The sequence below is a fragment of the Peromyscus californicus genome, unplaced genomic scaffold (genome assembly GCF_007827085.1).
Source record: "Peromyscus californicus insignis strain IS unplaced genomic scaffold, ASM782708v3 Scaffold_4__1_contigs__length_199733344, whole genome shotgun sequence".
Taxonomy (NCBI): domain Eukaryota; kingdom Metazoa; phylum Chordata; class Mammalia; order Rodentia; family Cricetidae; genus Peromyscus; species Peromyscus californicus.
In genome coordinates this window covers 159,520,468-159,542,471 of record NW_026294562.1, presented here as the reverse complement: position 1 = coordinate 159,542,471, position 22,004 = coordinate 159,520,468, and the positions used below count along the sequence as shown (strand labels likewise).

At 45.9% G+C, this 22,004-nt stretch overlaps 1 long non-coding RNA gene across 8 annotated transcripts in view; it reads left to right on the top strand.

Moving 5' to 3' along the window:
• The window catches only part of LOC128124629 (uncharacterized), a 101,319-nt gene that overhangs the window by 29,783 nt on the left and 49,532 nt on the right, over nucleotides 1–22,004 (top strand). For 4 of the 8 annotated variants that reach the window (XR_008222915.1, XR_008222908.1, XR_008222914.1 and 1 more), the window contains exons 1-2: nucleotides 433–538; nucleotides 11,480–11,577. This is a non-coding gene — a long non-coding RNA (uncharacterized LOC128124629). Of the gene's footprint in view, nucleotides 1–432; nucleotides 539–11,479; nucleotides 11,578–13,691; nucleotides 13,850–15,247; nucleotides 15,320–22,004 lie in introns of those variants that run through there. The other 4 variants (XR_008222913.1, XR_008222912.1, XR_008222910.1 and 1 more) reach the window with 3 other exon arrangements.

The window sequence follows — 22,004 nt, the reverse complement described above, 5'->3', positions numbered from 1 at the left end:
TTTTTTCCTTCCCCTCAAGACAGTTTCTCTATGTAGCTGTCCTGGAACTCACTTTGTAGACTAGGCTGGCCTCAAACTCACAAAGATAAGTCGGCCTCTACCTCTGAGGCAGGGTTTTTAATGCAACCTGGCCTCGAAATCACTATGTAGTACGGGTGGCCTTGAACTTGTGATCCTTCACCTTCTGAGCACAGAAAGTGCAAGCTCCGTAAAGCTGTTAAGACTAAAATAGAGGTTAGGGAACATTGAGGTCGTATGCACTGTTGTAAACGACCCAAGTTTCACCATTTAGTAAAAGCACATGGTTCTGCTGGGTGCAACACACAAGGTAGAATGGTGGCTGGCAGCATGCGGCCCACTTCAGGTTCTGGCACGGTTTGGATTTGCGATCTTAACTGAGCTCCTTTAACTTCCCACTTTCACTGTCTCAATCAAGGAGGGGATTAAATAACATAATAGTCATCACAGAACCAGCAGTGAGTGGAGGGACACTGTTCAGCACTGAGTTGCGGGGAATCATTGCTGGGATCCCGCAAAGGTAGGTGGAAGGGGGGCAGCAGAGTGCCGCATGGGTGGCCGGGAGCTCCAGAGGGCTGGGACAGAAGTGTCAAAGTGAAGTCTACGACTTGTAAAGGGTGAGGCGGCTCAACAGGTCATCCATGTGGCCACCAAACACCTCAGCAGTACAATTTCTAGGACTTTGAGCGTATGCATGCAGGAGATGTGCGAGGGAGAAGCTGGGCTCCAGGCTTTGTGGGCGTTGCCAGGCAACGAGCACCTCTCGCAGCTCCTGCTTTGGTGTGGGTGCCTGGGTGCCTGACTCAGGGAGTGAACTGAAGTTTGCAGTGTGGTTGCTAGGCCCTAGGATTATTTGCTCTTACTCTCTGCAGAAAGGGAGGCAGGGTGTCTCTCGCACAGACTGGCATGATTCTTCCCTGGTCATGTGTCCCCTGTCCGTGTGTCCGTGTCGTGCCCCCCCCCCCCCCTTAGGACTGAGCCTCCAAGTCCCATCAGGTGCGGGGCCTTCACCTAGGACTTCGCCCTTCCTGTGTGGAGGTGTGTGTTTCAGCCAGTGTTGCAAAAACAAATGCAACCCTGGGGTAGTTTGATTGTTTCTAGGTGAATTTTCTGTTTAAAACAATTGTTTCTTCCTGAATAAGCGAAGGGTAGCACACTTTAAAAACCATTCCTGCTTTCCAGGGAGAGGGTGCAGTGATGTGGGAGAGATCCACAACTACCGACCACAGCTCTGCTACAGGGGAATCAGACTCCTCTGGTCTCTGGAGCACCTGGAGTCACCTGCACATACATACAAACACTCCCACATACACATAGTTCAAAATCATAAAAATACATCTTTAAAATTTTCCTGCTGGGTGTGATGGCACACACTGTAATCTCAGCACTCTGGAGGTGGAGGCAAAACCAGGAGTTCAAGGTTATCTTCGCCTACATAACAAGTTCCAGGCCAGCCTGGGCTACGTGGATCCAGTCTCCAACAAACACACAGACGGACAAACATCCCCATCAGTAGATGAAAGAATTTTTGTATCAGAGCCTCACTGTATAGCCTTGGCTGGCTGGAATCCAAAGACCTGCCTGACTGCCTTCAGAGTGTTGGAAATAAAGGCATCCAGATGCCCAGATGAACATTCTTTGAAATAGATGGCTTATTTTAAAAACTTCATTTTTATTATTGTGTGTGTGATGGGGGTGGGGCATGCCATGGGGTGGCTGTAGAGGTCAGAGGACAACTTTGTGGTGTTGCTTCTCTCTCCTTCCACTTTTGTGTGTTCCAGGGGAACTCATGATTAGGACTGTGGAGAAAAGTGCGTCTATCCGATGAGTCCCCCATCAGCCAGTTCGATCTTTCTTTTTGTGTGACTAATGTTGCTGTAAGCATCCTTTTCCTGTTGGATGTTCACCAAGGAGTAGGATTGTTGGGTTGTAATTGTTGGGTATGGTGTATCTAGTTATCATCGATATGAATGTGTTTTCTGTAGTGTTCCTGTTTTTATTTTATCTATCTATCTGTCTGTTGAGTGCCTCTCTAGGTAACCCTGGCTGGCCTCAAACTCAATTTTGTAGACCAAGCCAGTGTGAACTCACAGAGCTCTGCCTTCTTTTGCTCTCCAGTGCTGGGATTAAAAGAGTGAGCCACCACAGCTGGCCCTTGAGAGTGACCCTTCCCTGGTGCTCCTGCCTTTTCCTGCCCAGTGCTGTAATCACTGGGGTGGGGGTGGGTAGGGCGTGGGGGGATGGGGTGGTGGGGGTGATGGTGTTTCACAGCACCCGTTTTATGTGGTGTCGGGGATGGAATCCAGGGCCTCACATAGGCTAAGCGAGCACTCTACCAACTGAGCTGCATCTGAAGCCACAGTATACCAAGATTTCGATCCTGTGTCACCTTGCCCAATAAGTATTACTTTTTGTTGCTTTTTTTCCGAGATAGGGTTCTTCTGTAGCTTTGGAGTCTGTCCTGGAACTGGCTCTGTAAACCAAGCTGATCTTGAACTCACAGAGATCCACCTGCCTCTGTCTCCTGAGTGCTGGGATTAAAGGTGTGTACCACCACTGCCCAGCTAGTATTACTTTTTTTTTTTTTAAATAATGAACTCAGGAGAAACAATGTTGAGTGATGTGTAATAAAATAAATGTGGGGGTGGAGGTGGTGCTGGAGCACACCTTTTATCCCAACACTCAGGAGGCAGAAACAAGTGGATCTCTGTGAGTTCGAGGCCAGTCTGGTCTACACAGATAAACCCCGACTTGAAAAACCAATAAATAAATACAAAAATAAAATAAAAGATGCAATATATATATATATATATATATATATATATATATATATATAATTGGCAGCTAGTTTAAGCTGTTCAGAGCCTGAATGCACGTGAAGGCAAGGTAGATCCGCTAATGTAATGGAAATGGGGCTGGGTGGGTGCCAGGAGTACTGTTATAGTTGATGCTGTTTGGGCTTACCTAAAAGAACAGTTTTGGAGATTAAACCAACAGTGCATGGAAACTACTTAGAAGAAGTCAAGGCAGAAAAGACACTTCCCAGAAGTATTAGTTTCTTTTCTTGGAAAAGGATTTTCTTTAGACACATTGTATCTGTTACAAATTGTAATATCTGTTACAATTTTTAGATAGTTCTAGAAAGTAGAAGTTTGCTATGTAGGAAGATACACATATAATTCCAGAACTCTGAAATCTGAGGTAGGAGGATTGTGCGTTTGAGGCTAAATTAAACAGTGACATCTTGTCTTGAGTTAAAGGGCTCAGTGGTTGAGCACGGGCTGTTCTTCCAGAGGACCAGGGTTTGATTCCCAGCACCCCATGATGGTTCACAAACATCTGTAACTCCAGTCCCGGGGGATCCAGTGCCCTCTTCTGGCCACTGTGGGTACAGGCACACAGGTGGTGCACAGACATATGTGCAGACAGAACGCCCCTGGGCACAAAATAGTAAGAAAATAATAAAAGACTTGAGCCTGAATCTAAAGTAATACAGCTCTGTTCTGCTTTCAAGGACGGTTTGAGCCAACCACAGACTTGGAGTGGGCGAGCATGGGATGGTTGGTGGTAATCTTGCCCTCTTGACAAGATCATCAGATGTATTCCATATCTGTGAAACATATGGGAATTTCTAATTTTCACTAAATTTTGTGGCTGTTAAGATTAACTAGAGATTTTCTTCTCCCCCACTCCCAGTATTGGAAGTGGAACCTAGGGTCTTGTGTATGCCAGAACTATATCTCCAAGCTCCAATTTTCTTTTTTACCTCCTCTAATTTTGATACAAAGTCTCCCTAAATTGCCCAGCCTGGCTTTGAACTTGCTCTGTAACCCACAAAGGGTGCTTTAAATAGTAAAGATTTCAGGTTCCATTGAGAGATGTGCTGATAGACTACAAGTAACGCCAGCCACTCAATCAGGGGAAGCCGGGATAGGAGACCCAGCAGCAAACCCCTACTCCACAGGATCTAGGATCACTTGAGAGATGAGCCTTTTTGTATGCCTGTGGGGGGATTATCTTGATTACATTAAATGATGTGGGAAGACCCATCTTAATTGTGGGTGAGCCCATCCCCTGGCCAGGGATCCTGGACTGCATACAATGGAGAAAGTCAAGAAAATAAGCTGAGCAGTGGGCATTCGTCCTTCTCTGCTTCCTGAGTGTGGACACAATCTTATTAGCTGTTCTAAGCGTCTGTGGTCTTCACTTCCTTGACACGATGGGCTGTATACTGTCTGTGAGCTAAAATAACTACTTTCGCCATAAATTGCTTTTATAGGAAAAACTAAGGTGTGTATTTTATTTTCTTTCTTTTGAAAGAAATTATAGTTTATGAGTGCTCTGCGTGTACTCTTGCACACCAGAAGAGAGCATCAGATCCTATTATAGATGGTCATGAGCCACCATGTGGTTGTTGGCAATTGAATTCAGAACCTCTGGAAGAACAGTCAGTGCCCTTAACCCCTGAGCCATCTCTCCAGCCCATATTTTATATTCTAATGAAATTATTTTATTTTATGTATATGAGTGGTTTGCTTGAATATATATCACATGTGTGCAGTGCCTGCGGAGGCCAGAAGAGGGCTTTGGATCCTCTGTGACTGAAGTTACAGATAATTTTGAGCCTTGTGGATGCTGGGAATTGAACCCCAGTTATCTGGAATAGCCAGTGTTCCCAACCACTGAGGTACCTCTCCAGCCCCAAGATGGTGTTATATAAATTTCTTTCCCAAGAAGCTTTTCTGTAGAAGGCTTTGGTGAGGACCAGGGAGCCTACACAGACTTTCCCCAGTTTATAGTGCTTGGAGGAGGAGAAACAACTGGCCGTGGTGGCATTGACCTTTAGTTCCAGAGCTTGAGAAGAGAGGCAGATCTCTGAGTTTAAGGCCAGCCTAGTTTATGAAGCTAGTACCAGGTCAGCCAGGCTACACAGTGAGATTGTCTTAGAAAGAAAAAAAAAAATGGAAATGAATTATTGTCATTACACGGCACCACCACCTTGACAGCCTTCCTTCTGTGGTCCTTGCCTTAAAGGATGAAGCCATAAAAGCTGACGAATGTGGGCCAGGCTGAGGTCAAGCTCAGTAGTAATGTACCTACAGACCCGGTACCTGAGAGGCTCAAGTGACAGATTCTCAATTTAAGACCAGCCTGAGGAACAGTGTGAGACTTTGTCTCAAAAAATTGCAGGTCAATATATGCATAATTGGTCTTTAAAATTATATTTTTATATATTTTTTATTATATCACACACACACACACACACACACACACACACACACACACACACACACACGTGCACAACCCACTAAGCCATCTCTCTGGCCTCACTGAATCTTTGTCTCAGCTGTAAAGGGATGGCCACAGCCATGAAAGCCAAAGAAAAGAGATGCAAAGGGACTGGAAAACCAGAAGACCGAGGAGCCCTCAGGATGGAAGCTCCCGGCGGGGCTGGGGAGAGGGTGGGAGACGGCATCAACAGCTTTGAAGGATGCTCACTGATCTCATAACATTTAGCAAACAGACCCTACTGGTGCAAAATGATGTGGTCAGAGGGAAACACGGTCCCTCAGGCTTGTCCAGTGGGCACAGAGTGTGTACAGGATTGTCTTAGACTCATGAGGAGCGGGGACTTGAGTGTGTTAGAGCTACAGTATGGATCCTGAATGTTTCTCTAAAGGTGCCTGTTTTGTTCTCAGTTCGATGCTTTTGGGAGGTACTGGAAGCTTTAGGAGGTGTGGCTTTCGGGGAGGAAGTTGGGTCATGGGGAGTGATAGAATTCCTAGCCACTCCCCCATGACCATGCATGTGCTGGCAAGAGGCTTAGTCATCCCAGGGCCTTATGTCCTACATAATTTGCACGCAGCATGATCACGTAATCCATGCGCATGAGTGGCGTAGCTACTCCATATGCGCATGTGCGGGGGTGGGGATCTATAAAAGCGGGTCACACATACCCCTCCTCCTCCTTCCTGCGTCATTCCCATAGACCTAAGCACCCCTTCTGTCCCCTTCCCCTAATAAACTCTTACAGTGGGTTTTGTTGTGCCTTTTCTTGCACGGTAAACAGCGCTGCATAATAAACAACAGAGTGTGTCCTTGAAGGAGACGTCGGGCTCTTCTTGGTCTCTCTGGCTTTCTGGTTGTCATGAGATGGATGAATAACCTCCTCCCGACTGTTCTTGCTAGGATGGCTCACCACAGGCCCAAAGCTTTAGGCCCTTAGGTGACTCTCATTTGCCTATAAGAATCTGGTGCTGACCTCACTCTTTCCTGCCATTTGCTAAGCCAGCTCTTTAGAAAAATGTTTACTTTAGGGTTTTTTTTTTTTGGGTTTTTTTTTTTTTTTTTTTTTTTTGGTGACCCTTAGTGCTTTTATAATTTAACCTCATTTTCCAAGGGCTGCTTCAAATTCATCTTTTATCTTTGCCAAAGACTTTTCTACTTAGCTTCAAATACTTCTTTTTCTTTTTGTTTTCTTTCTTTCTTTCTTTTTTTTTTTTTTTTTTTGAGACAAGGTTTCTCTGTGTAGCCCTGGCTGTCCTGGAACTAGCTCTGTGGACCAGGCTGGCCTCAAACTCAGAAATCCACCTGCCTCTGCTTCCTGAGTGCTGGGATTAAAGGTGTGCACCACCACTGCCCAGCTCAAATATTTCTTTTATATCCAGTAATTTGTTCATGCTTTTGGCTTTACCAGAAGACCAGAGTTTGTTTCCCAGAACCCAAATCGGGCACAGAGGCCTAGAACTACAGCTCCAGAGCAGCTGGTATTATCTTCTGGTTTCTGTGGCCACACACACAACATACACAACACCACACACACAATACACAACACACAGCACACACGCACAACATATACGCCACACACACAGCACACGCACTCAGCACACACACCACATACCACACACACAGCATACAGAGCACACACAACACACAGCACACACACATAAAAATATTAATTAAAATTTTTATGTGTAGGGATGTTTTGCCTACATGTATGTGTGTGTACCATGTATATGCCTAGATTGGAAGAGGGCATTGGATCCTCTGGGACTGGAGTTACAGTTATGAGCCATCATGTATGTCCTGGAAATCAAACCTGGGTCCTCTGGAAGAGCAGCCAGTACTTTTAACCATGGAGCCATCCCTCCTACCCCTAAAAATCTTTTAAAAAGAGGAATCTATTTTTATGTACATAATGTCTCACCTGCGTGTATACAAGTTCAACAAGTTTGTGCCTGGTGCCACCAAGGTCAGATGGGAGTGTCAGATCCCCTGGAACTGGGGTTCTAGATGGTTGTGAACACCATGAGGATGCGGGAGTAGAACCCAGGTTCTCTTCAAGAGTCCAAGTACTCTTCACCATTGAGTCTTCTCTCCAGCTCTTAAAAATCTTTCAAAAACAGCAGGGCAGTGGTGGCACATGCCTTTAATCCCAGCACTTGGGAGGCAGAGGCAGAAGGATCTCTGAGTTGGAGGCCAGCCTGGTCTACAGAGTGAGTTCCAGGACAGCCAGGAATGTAACACAGAGAAACACTGTCTGGGAAAAACAAAACAAACACACAAAAAAATTTTTGCTACCTGGGAACTGGGGACCAGGCTCAGTAGAGTGCTTGCCTAACAAGTACAAAGTCCTGCGTTTGAGCCCCAACACTACGTGAACTGGGCATGTGTAGATGTAACCAACCGTCTTATTAAATAAGAAACACAGAGCCGATTCAGAGAAGAAAGTCAAGAGGTCAGAGCTAAGAGCCTCACCCTTACTGCTTCAGCGATCCTCTTCAGCCAAGAGAGCTCTCCTAAAAGGATCTACTTCCTGTGTGTATGTCTTTATATAGTCTAGCTGTTTTGCCTTCTCATTGGTTGTAAACCCAAACACGTGACTGCCTCGTCACTGCCTGTATGTACCGCCCTCCAGGTCCTTAAAGGCATGCGCCACCGCCGCTGCGCACTTGCTATGGCTCTAATAGCTCTGACCCCCAGGCAACTTTATTAACATACAATTAAAATCACATTTCAGTACAAGTAAAATACCACCACAGGCATGTGCATGGCTGTAATCCTGGCACTCCAGAGGTAGAAAGAGAATGATTAGCACTTTGAGGTCCTCCTTGGTGGTATAGGTAGTGCTGGGCTGCCTAGAACATATAAACCCTAACACACACAGAGACACTACTAAAAATAATAAATATTTTATTAAAATCTTGCTAGCTGGGCACAGTGCCACCCATCTATAGTCCCAGCTGTCCAGGAGGCTGAGACAGGAAGATTACTTGAGTCCATGAGTTTGAAACCAGCCTGAGCAACATAGCAAGACTCCCATATTGAAAGCAAGCAAGCAACATCTTGCAGACATCTGCACAAGACAGGTTCAAGGACACCAGTCAGAAATACTGGCAGCCTGAGACCTTCCAAAGTGTCCCTTCCATCTCAGGCAAGCACTGTTGGAACTCAAATGGAATTTGCAAGCTTTCCTGTTAAATGAATCACTCTATTACAAGGCCTCGCTTGCCGCACAGATTTCCCTCAGCGCGTTTTCTGAAGATAACTTATAATTTAGCAAGCAAGCTGAAGGCGCTTGAAATGCTTTTGCATAATAAATCAAAATGTTTGAGCAGGTGGTTATGAACAGAGATGTAGTTTTCTCTGAGCGCTGCGTGAGATGTTTGCCGTTCACTGAATAAGAACAGCAGCTCAGACTGGGGATGTAGCTCAGTGCTAGAGAAGAGAGCTCCATCTCGCTGGGCATGAGGACACATGCTTGTAATCTCAGAATTGAGGAGGCAGAGACAGGAAGATTATGAGTTTGTAAGCTCGAGTTCCATAATGAGAACCTACCCCCAGTATCACACGGTCTTTCTACAATGGGGCTGGGGAGAGGGTGGGAGACGGCATCAACAGTTTTGAAGGATGCTCACTGATCTCATAACATTTAGCAAACAGACCCTACTGGTGTAAAATGATGTGGTCAGAGGGAAACACGGTCCCTCAGGCTTGTCCAGTGGGCACAGGGTGTGTACAGGATTGTCTTAGACTCATGAGGAGCGGGGACTTGAGTGTGTTAGAGCTACAGTATGGATCCTGAATGTTTCTCTAACAGTGAGACTAGTTACTGGGTAACTCGACCCAACCTTGAGGTCCACATGCAAACACTCTTGGCTGCAGACCAATTTCAAGGGTTGTGGGGAGCCGTAGACATAGGGGAAGGTTGCTGAAGAGTTCACTGGGAGGTGTATATGGGCTTCCTTTTTTCAAAAGAACATACAATACAGTGAACATGGATCAAAGAACTTAAGACAAAGCAATTTTCCCCCAGTAGTGGGATTGAACCCAGGACCTTGTGCATGTTAGGCAAGCACTCTACCACAGAGCCACATCCACGGCCTTGTTTATGATTAGGTCTTCCTATGTAGCCTGCCTAATGCTAAGGTTACAGGTGTGCGTCACAATGCCCAGATAACGTTTAACTTTGAACTACTTTTAGACTTTGAGGAAAGTTGTGAGCATGCTTATAAATAGGAAAATGGTCCCACGGTGATTTATCCTTGCCTTCAATCTCAAGTTCAAGGCCAGCTTAGGAAACTCAGCAAGAGTCTGTCTTAAAACAAAAGGTAAAAATGAAAGAAAAAAAAAAAAAGCTGGGGGGCTGATGGGATGGTTTGGTGAGTAAAGGCGTCTGCTGCTAGTTCTGACCCCAACTCCAAGCCTGATGTCCTGCCACCGTGAGAACGATAAATGCTTCCCACAGACTCACCAATATGAACACTTGGTCCCCAGCTGGTGATGCTGTTGGGGAGGTTGTGAGACTCCCTGGAGGAGGCACAGCCTTCCTGGAGGAGGTCCATCACTGGGGTGGGTTTTGAGCGTGTATAGACAGCCTTGCCACACTTCCGATTACTCTCTGTGCTTGCTGTGTGGTTGAAGAAACAACTTTTCAGCCTTCTGCTCCAACCCCTGCACCCTGCCTGCGGTGTTACTATGGACTCCAACCCCCGGAACTGTAAGCCCCAACAAGCTTCCTTAAGCTCCTTCTCGTTATCATGGCCAAAGCATGAATACAGTATGCTTTATGACTATGTAGCCCAGGCTGGCTTCTAACTTGCCATCCTCTGCCTCTGTCTCCCAAGTGCTGGCATTACAGGTGTGTGCCACCATGCTCAGTCTCAATAAATAGAGTTTTAGGAGATGAGTTTTAAGTAGCTTTAATATGGTAGAATTTCATTTATGTTTCTATTCATTTTTCTAGCTTACAATGTTTTGGGTGATGGAATTAAATAATTTTCTGTTGCGTCAAGGGTTCATGCCTTATATACCTTTCTCTGCCCAGACATCACTTCCTGGGATTAAAGGTGTGTGCCACTACTGCCTAGCTCTGTTTTCAGTGTGCCCTTGAACTCACAGAGATCCAGACGGATCTCTGCCTCCCGAGTGATAGGATTAAGGGTGTGTGCCACCACTGCCTGACCTCTATATCTAATCTAGTGGCTGGCTCTGTCCTCTGATCCTCTGGCAAGTTTATTAGGGTACACAATATATCACCACACTGGGGTTAAAGGCATGTGCCACCAGCACCCTTCAAGAAGCTTAGTAAAACATAGGTTTCTGGCCAGGCAGTGGGTGGCACACATCTTTAATCCTAGCACTGGGGAGACAGAGGCAGGAAAAACTGAGTTCGAGGCCAGCCTGGTCTACAGAATGAGATCCAGTACAGCCAGGACAACACAGAGAGACCCCGTCTCACACACACACCAAAAACCCTATAGATTTCTATTGTTCCATTGCAGATCTGAAAATCAAAACCATTGGGGGAGGGGCTGAAGAGTGGCCTCAGCAGTTATGCTTGCTCACTGCTCTTACAGAGGACCCAGATTCAGTGCTTAGTATCCACATGAAGTGTCTCACAATTGTTTGTAACTTAAAGAAAGGAGCGCTTATTTTGGCTGATGTTTGGAAAGGAAAGGCATGATGCAGCTCATGGCAGTGGGAGCATGTAATGGTTTGTTTGCTCATGTCTTGATGGATCAGGAAACAGTTCTGGCTGGAAGGTTGAAAGGGTGTGTGTGTGTGTGTGTGTGTGTGTGTGTGTGTGTAAGAGAGAAAGAGTTATATCTCTCAAGGTCTATCTGCCCTTAAATATTTCCTCCAGCTACACTCCCCCTCTAAAGGTTCCACAGTCTCCCCAAAATGACATTATCAGGCTGGGTGGTAGTGGCTCACACCTTTAATCCCAGCACTCGAGAGGCAGAAGCAGGGGGATCTCTGTGAGTTCCAGGCCAGCCTGGTCTACAGAGTGAGTTCTAGGACAGCCAGGACCGTTTCACAGAGAAACACTGTCTTGAAAAACCAAGGGGGTGGGGGGAAGGCACCATCAGTGAAAAGTCAGTGTTCAAGCAAGTGAGCTTGTGGGACATTTCACGTCCAAACCATAGCATAATGTAATGTGTTCATGCATTGTTCTCAGATGGGCTGGAGAGACAGGGATGGTATAGAGGACTGAACCTTCACGATGGATTTTGGGAGCTGTAGATCTGCTTCTGCATTTCCTGGCCATAGAGAGTTGTAAGTAAAAGAATTTCCTTGGCATTAATTTTTTTTTTCATTTGTAAGTAAAAGAATTTCCTTGGCATTAAATCATAGTTCTGGGGGCTTAGGAGTTAAGAGAACTTCTTGCAGAAGACTGAATTCAGTTTCCAGCACCCACATCTGGCAGCTCACAATGAGATGTAACTCCATCCCTAGGGGATCCAATGCCCTTTCTGCCCTCTGTGGGCACTGCACTCATGTGGCAAACACACACACACACACACACACACACACACACACACACACACACACACACACACACTGAATCTTAAATCATAGTTCTGACTGTAGTCTGCTATATGGGACAAGATTTCACTTAGAAATTATTCATCTCCTTGAAAGAGACCAGATTATTCACGCAGCGGTTTGTTGTTCTGTACAAGAATAATTGTAGTGCAAGCAGCTAGACAGCTGTACATTTGAGCGCAGAGGCAGTGGGGAGTGCGGTGTAATTACGTTCTGTGTGGAATGTTTATCACTTCTCTCTTCTCGTGGCCATGATAGTGTCTCTGTTGAGTATATATAATGTACAGATGCATAAGAACAGGCTTTATCAGTGTGCTGAGAGCAGCAGGTCCTCAGAGTGACTAAGTTCCTCTGGATTCCTAGTTGAAAGAAGACAATCATAGATTTCTTTGATTATTTTTAATACTTATTTATTTAAAAAATTTGAAATTACACTTAAAAATTATGTGTGTGTGTGAGTGTGTATGCCACAGCACTCACCTGGAGGTCAGAGGATGACGTGTGGGAGTCAGTTCTTTTCTTCCATCGTGGGACTCCTAGGGGATCAAACTTAGGTCACTGGGCTTAGTGGCCTTTACCCAAGAGCTATCTCCCTGGTCCTATATATTTTAAGGTTTATTTTTATTAATGTGTGTGTGTCCACATATGTGTATGTGGGTACCCAAGAGGCCACAACAAGACATGAATCTTCTAAAGTTGGGGTTACAGTGTGGTTGTGAGATGTTCAACATGGGTGCTAGGTACTAAAATTCGGGTCCTCTGCAAGAGCAGCAAATATTCTTAATCATTGAGCCATCTCTTCAGCCCTTCTTCCCTTCCTTCCTTCCTTCCTTCCTTCCTTCCTTCCTTCCTTCCTTTTTTTTTTCTTGAGACAGAGTTTCACTGTGTGACCCAGCCTGGCTTTGAACTCACAGTAATCCTCTTCCCTCAGACTCCTGAGTACTGGAATTACAAGTGTATGCTGCCACACTCAGCCAGTGGTTTCTCTTAGACGATTCCTCGACCTTTGCTGAATCTCACAGGCCTCTCATTCTCACTCGCAGTCACCAGAGCTCCACCCTGGAGCACACGGACCTCCGTCCTGTGTGCATTGCACTTTCCTCCTACTGCTTTGGATGCGCTTGTTCTAAGGCAAACCCCTGTGTTTTGCACATCTCATCCCCTTTTCTTTTCCTTTCTTAAAGCACGTTGCTCTGGTCTTTTCTTTTTTAAGTAGCACCAAGGTCTCCCTGTCTACTGGCTCATCCCATGTGTATATTTGCTAGAATATCATCATTTTGGGATTTGAAAAAGCTCTATCCCATGTTCTTCTCCAGCGACAGCTTCATTTTACTTTTCCACTCTCTGAGAAAGCTGGCATGCTCTTATTTTGGAGACAGTCTCACATCATAGCCCAGGTTGGCCTTGAACTTGCAATGTTCCTGCCTCAGCCTCCGGAGGGCTGGGATTACAGCCATGCTCTTTCATGTCTAGCTGCCATAGTCTTTCTGAATTTAATGTAGTTAGGTTTTTAACCCCTGGTAGTCATTTCTCAGGCTTTATCTTTCTTAGCCAGCCTACATTCTTTTCTTCTTCAGGCTTCAAACAAAACCTCAGCTTTGGGCTAACACCCAAAGGTACGGCAGTGTTTGACTCGCCTGCCTCCTCACTGTTTGAGCCTTCCGGCTCTCTTTGCTGACATTCTTTATCTCCCTGGGCCAAAACATTAGAAGACTTGGGACACAGCCCTTGAGCCCTCTCTACAGCCCTGTTTGTAGTGTGATGGTCAGTCTCAGTGATCAACTTGACTGAGTTGAGACATGCCTAAGAAATTAGTGGAGTACACTTCTGGGGGTGTCTCTCAGGGCATTTACAGAGGCAGTTAACTAAGAAGAGAGAATATGCCCCGGATCCCTGAATGTGGACAGCACCATCTCATAGGCTGAGGGCCTGGATGGAAGAGGAGGGGAAGAAGGAATCTCGCTAGCACAGGCTTGCTCTCTCTTTGCTTGGCCACCATGAGGTGAGTAACTTTTGTTCCCCCCCAAGACAGGGTTTCGCTGTGTAGCTTTGGAACCTGTCCTGGAACTTGCTCTGTAGCCCAGGCTGGCCTCGAACTCACAGAGATCGGCCTGCCTCTGCCTCCCTAGTTCTGGGATTAAAGGTGTGCACCACCACTGCCTGGTGAGGTGAGTAACTTTTATCTGGGCAAATGTCCTGGGTTGTCTAAGAAAGCAGGCTGAGCAAGCCATTGAGAGCAAGCCAGTAAGCAGTGTTCCTCATGGTCTCTGCTTCAGTCCCTGCCTCCAGGTTCCTGCTTGAGTTCCTACCCTGACTTCCCTCAGTGATGGACCGTGATTGGGATGTGCAAGCCAAATGAAATCTTTCCTGCCCAAGTTGGTTGTGGGCAATGTTCTGTCTCAGTAACAGAACCAAACTAGGACAGTCACGATGGAGAGAAAGGCTGAAGAGTCTTAAAAGGCTGTAGATGCAGAGACCGGCCAGGCCTGAAGCAGCCAGGCTCCTCCCCCAGAGATGGCTCAGAGCGTTGCTTCTCAAAGGACCAGAGGCTGGCTCCCAGCACCCATGTTGGGTGGCTCACAGCCGCCTGTAACTCTGGTTCCAGGGGATCTGGCCTTTGTGGTACACACACACACACACACACACACACACACACACACACACACACACACACACACACAAATAATAAAATAAATCTTTTAAACAGTAACAAGAAAGAACGGAAATGTTTAAAAATACACAGAACCGGGGGTTGGGGATTTAGCTCAGTGGTAGAGCACTTGCCTAGCAAGCGCAAGGCCCTGGGTTCGATCCTCAGCTCCAGAAAAAAAAAAATACATGGAACTTATGACGGCAGGACTGTGTCAGAAGTAACTGGGAAGAGCTGTGGTAACCTGGATGGGTGATTGTGGACGGGGCAAATAACCGGGCAGGGTGAAGGGATTTGTACGCAGGGCCTCTGGGCCATGGGCGGCATTAACAGGACCGCTGGAAGCCTGGTGTTGCCTTCCTCTGTTCAGAGCAGGGGAAATCACCCCACTTTAAAGACCCACGTGGTTTTCCCATTTCCTTCCTTCCTTGATTTCACCCCGTCTTCCTCCTCCTTCCTGGTGTTCTCCTACACCGTTAACCCCTGTGTCTGCAATCTTTGTTTCTCTCCCCACTAACCTCTGACATAAAGTATTAATTTTTGGGATTTCCCCCCCCCTTTCTTTGAAGTGCTCCTTCTGGCTACAAAAACTTCCAATTAAGTTTTTTAAATAAAAGATAGAAGTTAAAAGCAACCGCTGCCTCAGGTTAGAGGGATGAAAACTTGTAGTTGCTTGGAGCTGTACTTCAAAAAGAGAAAACTCAATTTTAAATGTGTGGAGGTTTAGTTGTGAAATACATTGTGTTTCAGAAAATGAATCTGTGGATACTGTTGGCCTCAGAAGAGGAAGACTGCTAGTCATTTGTGCTGCTATATTTTCCTGTAAGATATCCTTTCCCCAGCTAATGTTTTAAAAAACATTTAGTTTTTATTTATCATGTTTTGCCTGCATTTATGTCTGTGTACCACATGATTACAGTGGATTCCCTGGGACTGGAGTTACAGACAGTTATGAGTTGTCATGTGGTTGCTGGGAATCGAACCCAGGTCCTCTAGAAGAACAGCAGTCAATGCTCTTAACTGCTGAGCCATCTCTCTAGTCCTTCACACATATATTTTTTTAAAGATTTATTTATTTATTATTGATGTGTATGTGTGTGAGGCTGTATGGGTTTATCTGGACCATGTATGTGTAAGTATTCTTGGAGGTCAGACGACACTGGATTCCTTAGAACTGGAGTTACAGAGGGTTGTGCCCCGACTGATGTGGGTGCTGGGAACCAAACTCAGGTCCTCCGCAAGAGCAGTGAGTGCTCTTACCTGGTGAGCCACCTCCCCAGTACCAAGATTCATCTATTTCTGAGAGATCTTGGAGATCAAACTAGGGTCTTGTACATCCTGGGAAACTGCTCAATTCTTGAGCTATACCCACCTGTGAGACTGTCATTCTTTGCTGTCCCAGGGAGGGTGCTGACGGGCCAGGGAAACATGGGCTGTGAATGGATCCACCACAGACAGAAGGCAGAGGCAGAGTTTATTAGACACACTGCAGTGGGTAGTGAGCAAATGCTAGCAAGAAACTGGCTGTAGTGTGACTTTTAAATTACATGTATTTGTGTGTGTGTGTGCATGTGCGCACACGCACGTGCGTGCACATACGTCAAGGCACCTGTGTGGAAGTTAAAGGACAGTTTGTGGGAGTTTGTTCTTCCTTCTGCCATGTGGGTTTTGGAGATTAAACTCCAGTCTCCAGGATTTACAGCCAACACTCACACCACTGAGCTATCTTGATGGCCCCAAAGGGCTGCTTTTTTTTTTTTTTTTTTTTTTTTTTTGGTTTCTACCAGCAAAGTCAGGCACTGTTTCAATGGCATGGTGTCCTTGAACAATTGCAGTTGGGGCTGATGTGGCTAACAACAGCCTGCCCTTGAGGCAGTGATAGTCTTGTCTTGAGTCAGAATGGCTCGGCAGGGCCGCTTATCCTAAACAGGTGTTTGCATTTTGGGCTCCTTACACTCACCTCTTTCTGAGGAGATAAGGGCCCTGCTTGGAGACAGCACTGACTTTGCTGTGAGCTCAGCCTGCTGGGAGGCAATCACAACCTTGTCCCGAGGCTAAGAGGACTGGCACAGCCTCCATCCCAGCATCCCACAATCTCTAGTCACTAAAGTCCTTTCATGAAGCTAGTATTTATATTCCTCTCAAGTACTACTTCATACATGCAAAAGAATATGTGAATGCACGTCAAATACCTTTTTTCATTTTGTCAAGTTCTCTTGTTCCCGGACCCTACTTACAATAGATGTTCCAGACAGAGAGCATGAAGTCCCTTTCTAAAAATAAGATTTTATTTTTATTCATGTATATGTATGTGCACATTTGTGCAGGTGCCTGTAGAGGTCGGAAGAGGCTGAACTCACTATGTAGCTGAGGATGGCCTTGAACTCCTGATTCTCCAGATTCCATCTGCTGGTATTCTAGGCATGCACCATTACAGCTGGTTTATGTGGTGCTGGGAGGTCAAACCCAGGGCTTTCTGCATGCTAGGCAAACACTCTATCAATTGAGCTACATCTCCTGCACATTTAGTTCTTATATAATTTTTTGTTCTTGTATTTTCTAAATTTGTCTAGGAAGATGGACTTTTTGATTAAATAATTTAAAATTTTGTGTGTGCATTTGTATAGATATGCATGAGTGCAGGTGTGCATGTGCCGCTGAACTTGTGTGGAGATCGAAGGACAATTTTTCAGACATCGGTTCTCCACCTCCACCCTCTCGGTTCTACCACAGTGCTGTGTACTCCAGGACTGCGGCCTGGGAGCTTCTGGGTGACTCCGTAGGAGTGCTGGGATTACAGATAGGAGATGCTGTATGGCTTTGTGTGGGTTCTGGGGATTGAATTCAGGTTGCCAGGCTTTCACCACAGGGGTCTTTACCTACTAGCCATCTCCTAGACCTAAGATAGATTTTTTTTTTTTTTTTTACAGCCATTACCTTGGTGTTTAAACTCCTGCCCTCACCAAGAAGGGCTTTGCTTGTGTAACCCTGGCTGTCCTGGAACTCACTCTGTAGACTAGGCTGACCTTGAACTCACAGAAATCTGCCTGCCTTTGCTTCCCAAGTGCTGGGATTAAAGGTGTGCACCAGTGGGCATGTTTAAACTCTTAAAAAAAATCATGATTAAGATATTATTTCTGAGAGGCAGAGGCAAGCAGATCTCTGTGAGTTTGAGGCCTGTCTGGTCTACAGAGAGAGTTCAGAACAGCCAGGGCTGCACAGAAATCCTGTCTCTAAAAAACAAACAAACAAACAAACAAAAACAAAACAAAACAAAAAGGTATTGTTTCTGGGGCTGGAGAGATGACTCAGTCGTTAAGGGCCGTTGCTGCTCTTCAGAGGACCCAGGTTCAGTTCCCAGCACCCACATGCTGCCTCCCAACCATCCATAACTCTAGTTTCAGGGAGTCTGATGCCTTCTTCTGAGCTCTGTGAATGTTAAGCATGTACATGAGGAACATAAATGCAGGCAAAAACTCATAGGCATTAAATACATAAGTAAATAAATCTTAAAAAAAGATACTGTTTTCTTATTTAACATTTTTCTTTTTTTAACGTGTATGGATGTTTTGCCTACATCTATGTTTGTATGCCGAGTGCATGTCTAGTGTCCTTGGAGATCAGAAGAGGGCGTTGGATCCCCTGGGACTGGAGTTCTAGATGGTTGTGAGCCACTAAATGCGTGCTGGGAATCAAACCTAGGTTCTCTGGGAGAGCAGCCAGTGTTCTTAACAGCTGAACCATCTCTCCAAACCTTTATTTAAACTTTTAATATTATATTGGGTGACTTTGTTTTAATTTTGAGGGGCTGGGTCTCATGTAGCTATAGTGGCCTTGAACTTAGGTTGCTGAGGATAACTTTGGATCCTTGATCCTCTTGACTCCCCTTTCCAGCTCTTGAGATACAGAGGCAGGAGCTTGGAAAGTTCCAGGTCAATTTGGGCCCCATAACAAGACTGTTTTTTAAAAAAAAATTATTGAGATCTAGTTCATATAATTCAGGATTTGGTCATTTAATGTATACAATTCAATGACTTTTTTGTTTGTTTGAGGCAGAGTTTCTCTGTGTAGCTTTGGAGCCTATCCTGGAACTCACTCTGTAGCCCAGACTGGCCTTGAACTCACAGAGATCCACCTGCCTCTGCCTCCCGAGTGCTGGGATTAAAGGCATGGTCACCACCACCCCTCAGTTACCATTCTTAAACAACCCAGGCCCGCCTGTCCTGTGGTGGCCCCGCCCACAGTGGGCGGAGCCTCCTACATCAACCAACAGTCAAGATAATTCCCCACAGATACGGCCACAGGCCAGTCTGATCTGGGTGACACTCTAACTGAAACTCCCTCAGATGTCTCTGGCTGTACCATGTTGACAGCTGACACTAACTAGGATGTTTAGTTTATCCTGTAGTCTGTTAGGATATTATTTGGTGTGTTTTCAACCTTTTACGTATTAGCTACGTATTAGTTACTTGTCTATTACTTTGATAAAACACCATGACCAAGGCAACGTATAGAAGGAGGAGTTTATTTGGGCAAATGTATCATCAAGCAGACAAGATTGGTTAAGAGAGAAACTATTAAAAGAGAAGGATTATAGCCTAGTGGTGGTGATGCCTTTAATTCCAACACTTGGAATTAAAGATCCACTTGCAGAGGCAGGTGGATCTCTGTGAGTTCCAGGCCAGCCTGGTCTACAGAGCGAGTTCTAGAACAGCCAGGGCTACACAGAGAAACTCTGTCTTGAAAAAGGAGAGAGAGAGAGAGAGAGAGAGAGAGAGAGAGAGAGAGAGAGAGAGAGAGAGATTAAAAATAGAAACTTTGGAGTGGAAAATTACAGCAATGAATTTCAGCACAGCATCTCGTGGTAGCACTGGCTGGAGGAGGGAGGATCAGCCAACTTGAAGGCATATCCAGGAAGAAGAAATAAGGCCTTGGGGAAGTGTGACACACCCTCAAATTCATCCAAACAGACAGAACAGGAGTGCTCTAAGGAGATGAGAGAGCAGACACAATTCCTTCCTTTGCTTTTTGTTTGGAGATAGTGTCTCATGTAGCCCAGGCTGGCCCAGCACTCATTAACAATTGAGGCTGGCCTTGAATCCCTGATTATCTTGACTCCATAGCCAAGTGATGGGATTACAGATATATGTCACTCAACCTAACTCTTCATTTGCTGCTGCTTCTGCTCTCCTCTCTCCTCTCCTCCCTTCTCCCCCTTCCCTACCACCTCCTCCTCTTCCTCTTCTTTGAGACAGTCTCACTAGGTAGCCCAGGCTGGCCTGGAACTCACAGAGAGCCACCTACCTCCGCCTCCCTAGTGCCTGGCTTTCCTCAGCAGCTTCCGTTGGCATTTTGAGTACAGCAGTGACTGCTTTGAGATGTCTGTCTGAGAAGCTGCCTGTGTTGATAGCACAGGCAGCTGCTTTTCACGAATGGTGGGGATCGCTCTGTTGCTTTTGATAGTCCCGGGGATGTAAGTTGGCTACACGTTCTGATCTAATTAAAATCAATAGTCTTTAAAGAGTAGTCTTAGAGGCCAGTCTTGGAGGTTTGGTCAGGCCTCAGCAGGATTCTTAGCTGCCTTTTTTTCCCCTGGCTCTCTTGACTGAAATTCCTGCTGGTCTGTAATTGGCCGTCTGAACTTATGGTTGTCAGCCTCCTCTTAATTGTGTAATATCAAAATGCTCATTGTTTCAACAACACACTTGAGTTTGAATTGCCCCACACGTTTACTTCAGTTTTGAATAAAACAGTCCTCTTGGGAAGGGGATTGGAGGCCTCTGTTTATGCCCTGCTTCTCTCTGCCAGGCATACCCTCTTATTGTTCTGAGACGGGGGGGCAACACTGGCCAGTCTTTATTTTGAGATGGGGTCTTGTTATGTAGACCAAGCTGGCATCAAATTCACTTGGTAGTCCAGACTGGCCTCAAAGTCATGATCTTTCTGCCTCTGTCTCCCAAATGCTGGGATTGCAGGCATGTGCTAGCAGGTCTGGTGACCTGCTACTCTTGAGTGACAGCACTGCTCTCTGAGGAGGTCACTGAAGAGGGGTGGTAGCTGCTGATAGCTCACCATACCTCTTCTGTCATGGAGTTCCCTGTGAGCAAGTTGGGGCCAGGGTGATTTGTGCCTGATCTCCCCATCTCTCTCTCTCGCTCTCTCTCTCTCTCTCTCTCTCTCTCTCTCTCTCTCTCTCTCTCTCTCTCTCTCTCTCTCTCTCTCTCTGTTGTATATGCACTTGGTAGTGTGCATGTGTATGTAGAGGTGGAGGAGTTACACTCCCAGCCTCTGAGGAGTTGGCAGCACAGCATGAAGGTAGATGGGTCAGGAAAGCCCATCACTCAGAGAAGAAACTGGTATCTGCACTGACTTGGCCTTTATAGACGATTTGGTTTTGAATCTCAACTCATGTTCAGGACTTACTGGCTTCCACACAGAGAGGAGCAGGCTTTGGGCACTGCAGAGGTACCAGAGAGGAAGATGCCATGAACTGGGAAATGGTGGCGTATGAGTGGGGCGAGATGAACCTAGAGAGGTGTGTAAAGGCCAGGTGGGAGCTTGGTATGTTAGGATGGTGGCAGGGACAGCAATGCAGGTCATGTAGGCCTAGCCTAGCCTAGTGCACAGAAGCCTGGCCACTGTTTCACTAATTGGTTAGGCTTTAGGGAAGTTCCTTTGTTTTTTTTTTTTAACTAAAAACTTTAAATTTATTTTACTTATTGTAGGAGACCAGCCCCCACACTTATTTACCTCAGGAACTCTTAAGAGACTTAGTTAGAAATAAAGAGTAAAGAAACAGAAAGAAAACACAGGATAGACTTGGGAGGGCCTAGATCCTTATCCACCGGCCCAGAACTTTATTCCAAAGGTCTGTTTATAACAATGTCAAGGGGTGGAGCAAAAGACCTCCCCCTTGCTAGTTACAGTCACCTGGTACCCAGGCCTGTAGTCCAATCAACCTCTTCTGCAGTCCTGCTGGGTACAGCCACTAGGAAACCTAGTGGGCTCCAACACCTTGTTATTCGTGTGTGCCTGTGCAAACGTGTGGGAATGCATGCATATGCCGAGGTTGGAAACCAACTTTCAGGGGTTAACTCTCCTCTTCCTTTGTGGGCTCCAGGGACTGAACTCAGGTCATTATGATTACATGATGCCATCTCACTGATTCTCCACCCCCTTTGATTTTTGATACAGGGTCTTACTATGTAGCCCAGGCTGGCTTTAATTCTATAGCAACCTTCCTGGTTCAGTCAGTCTTCCAAATGCACGTACCACTGGGCAAATCTTTCCTTTTAACTGATCTGTGATGGTGACCCTGATGCTGACTGGAGAGGCTATGGGAGTAAGGCCAAGCCTACCATGGATACCTGAAGCCAACACAGTTTTAAGATGTATTCAGTTCATTTTCAGTCCTAACAATTCATGCTCAATAACTATTTTGTGTTTCAAACTATATCATGTGAAGGCTAGGGAGATGGTTCCGTGGGGAAAGTGCCTGCTGTGGATC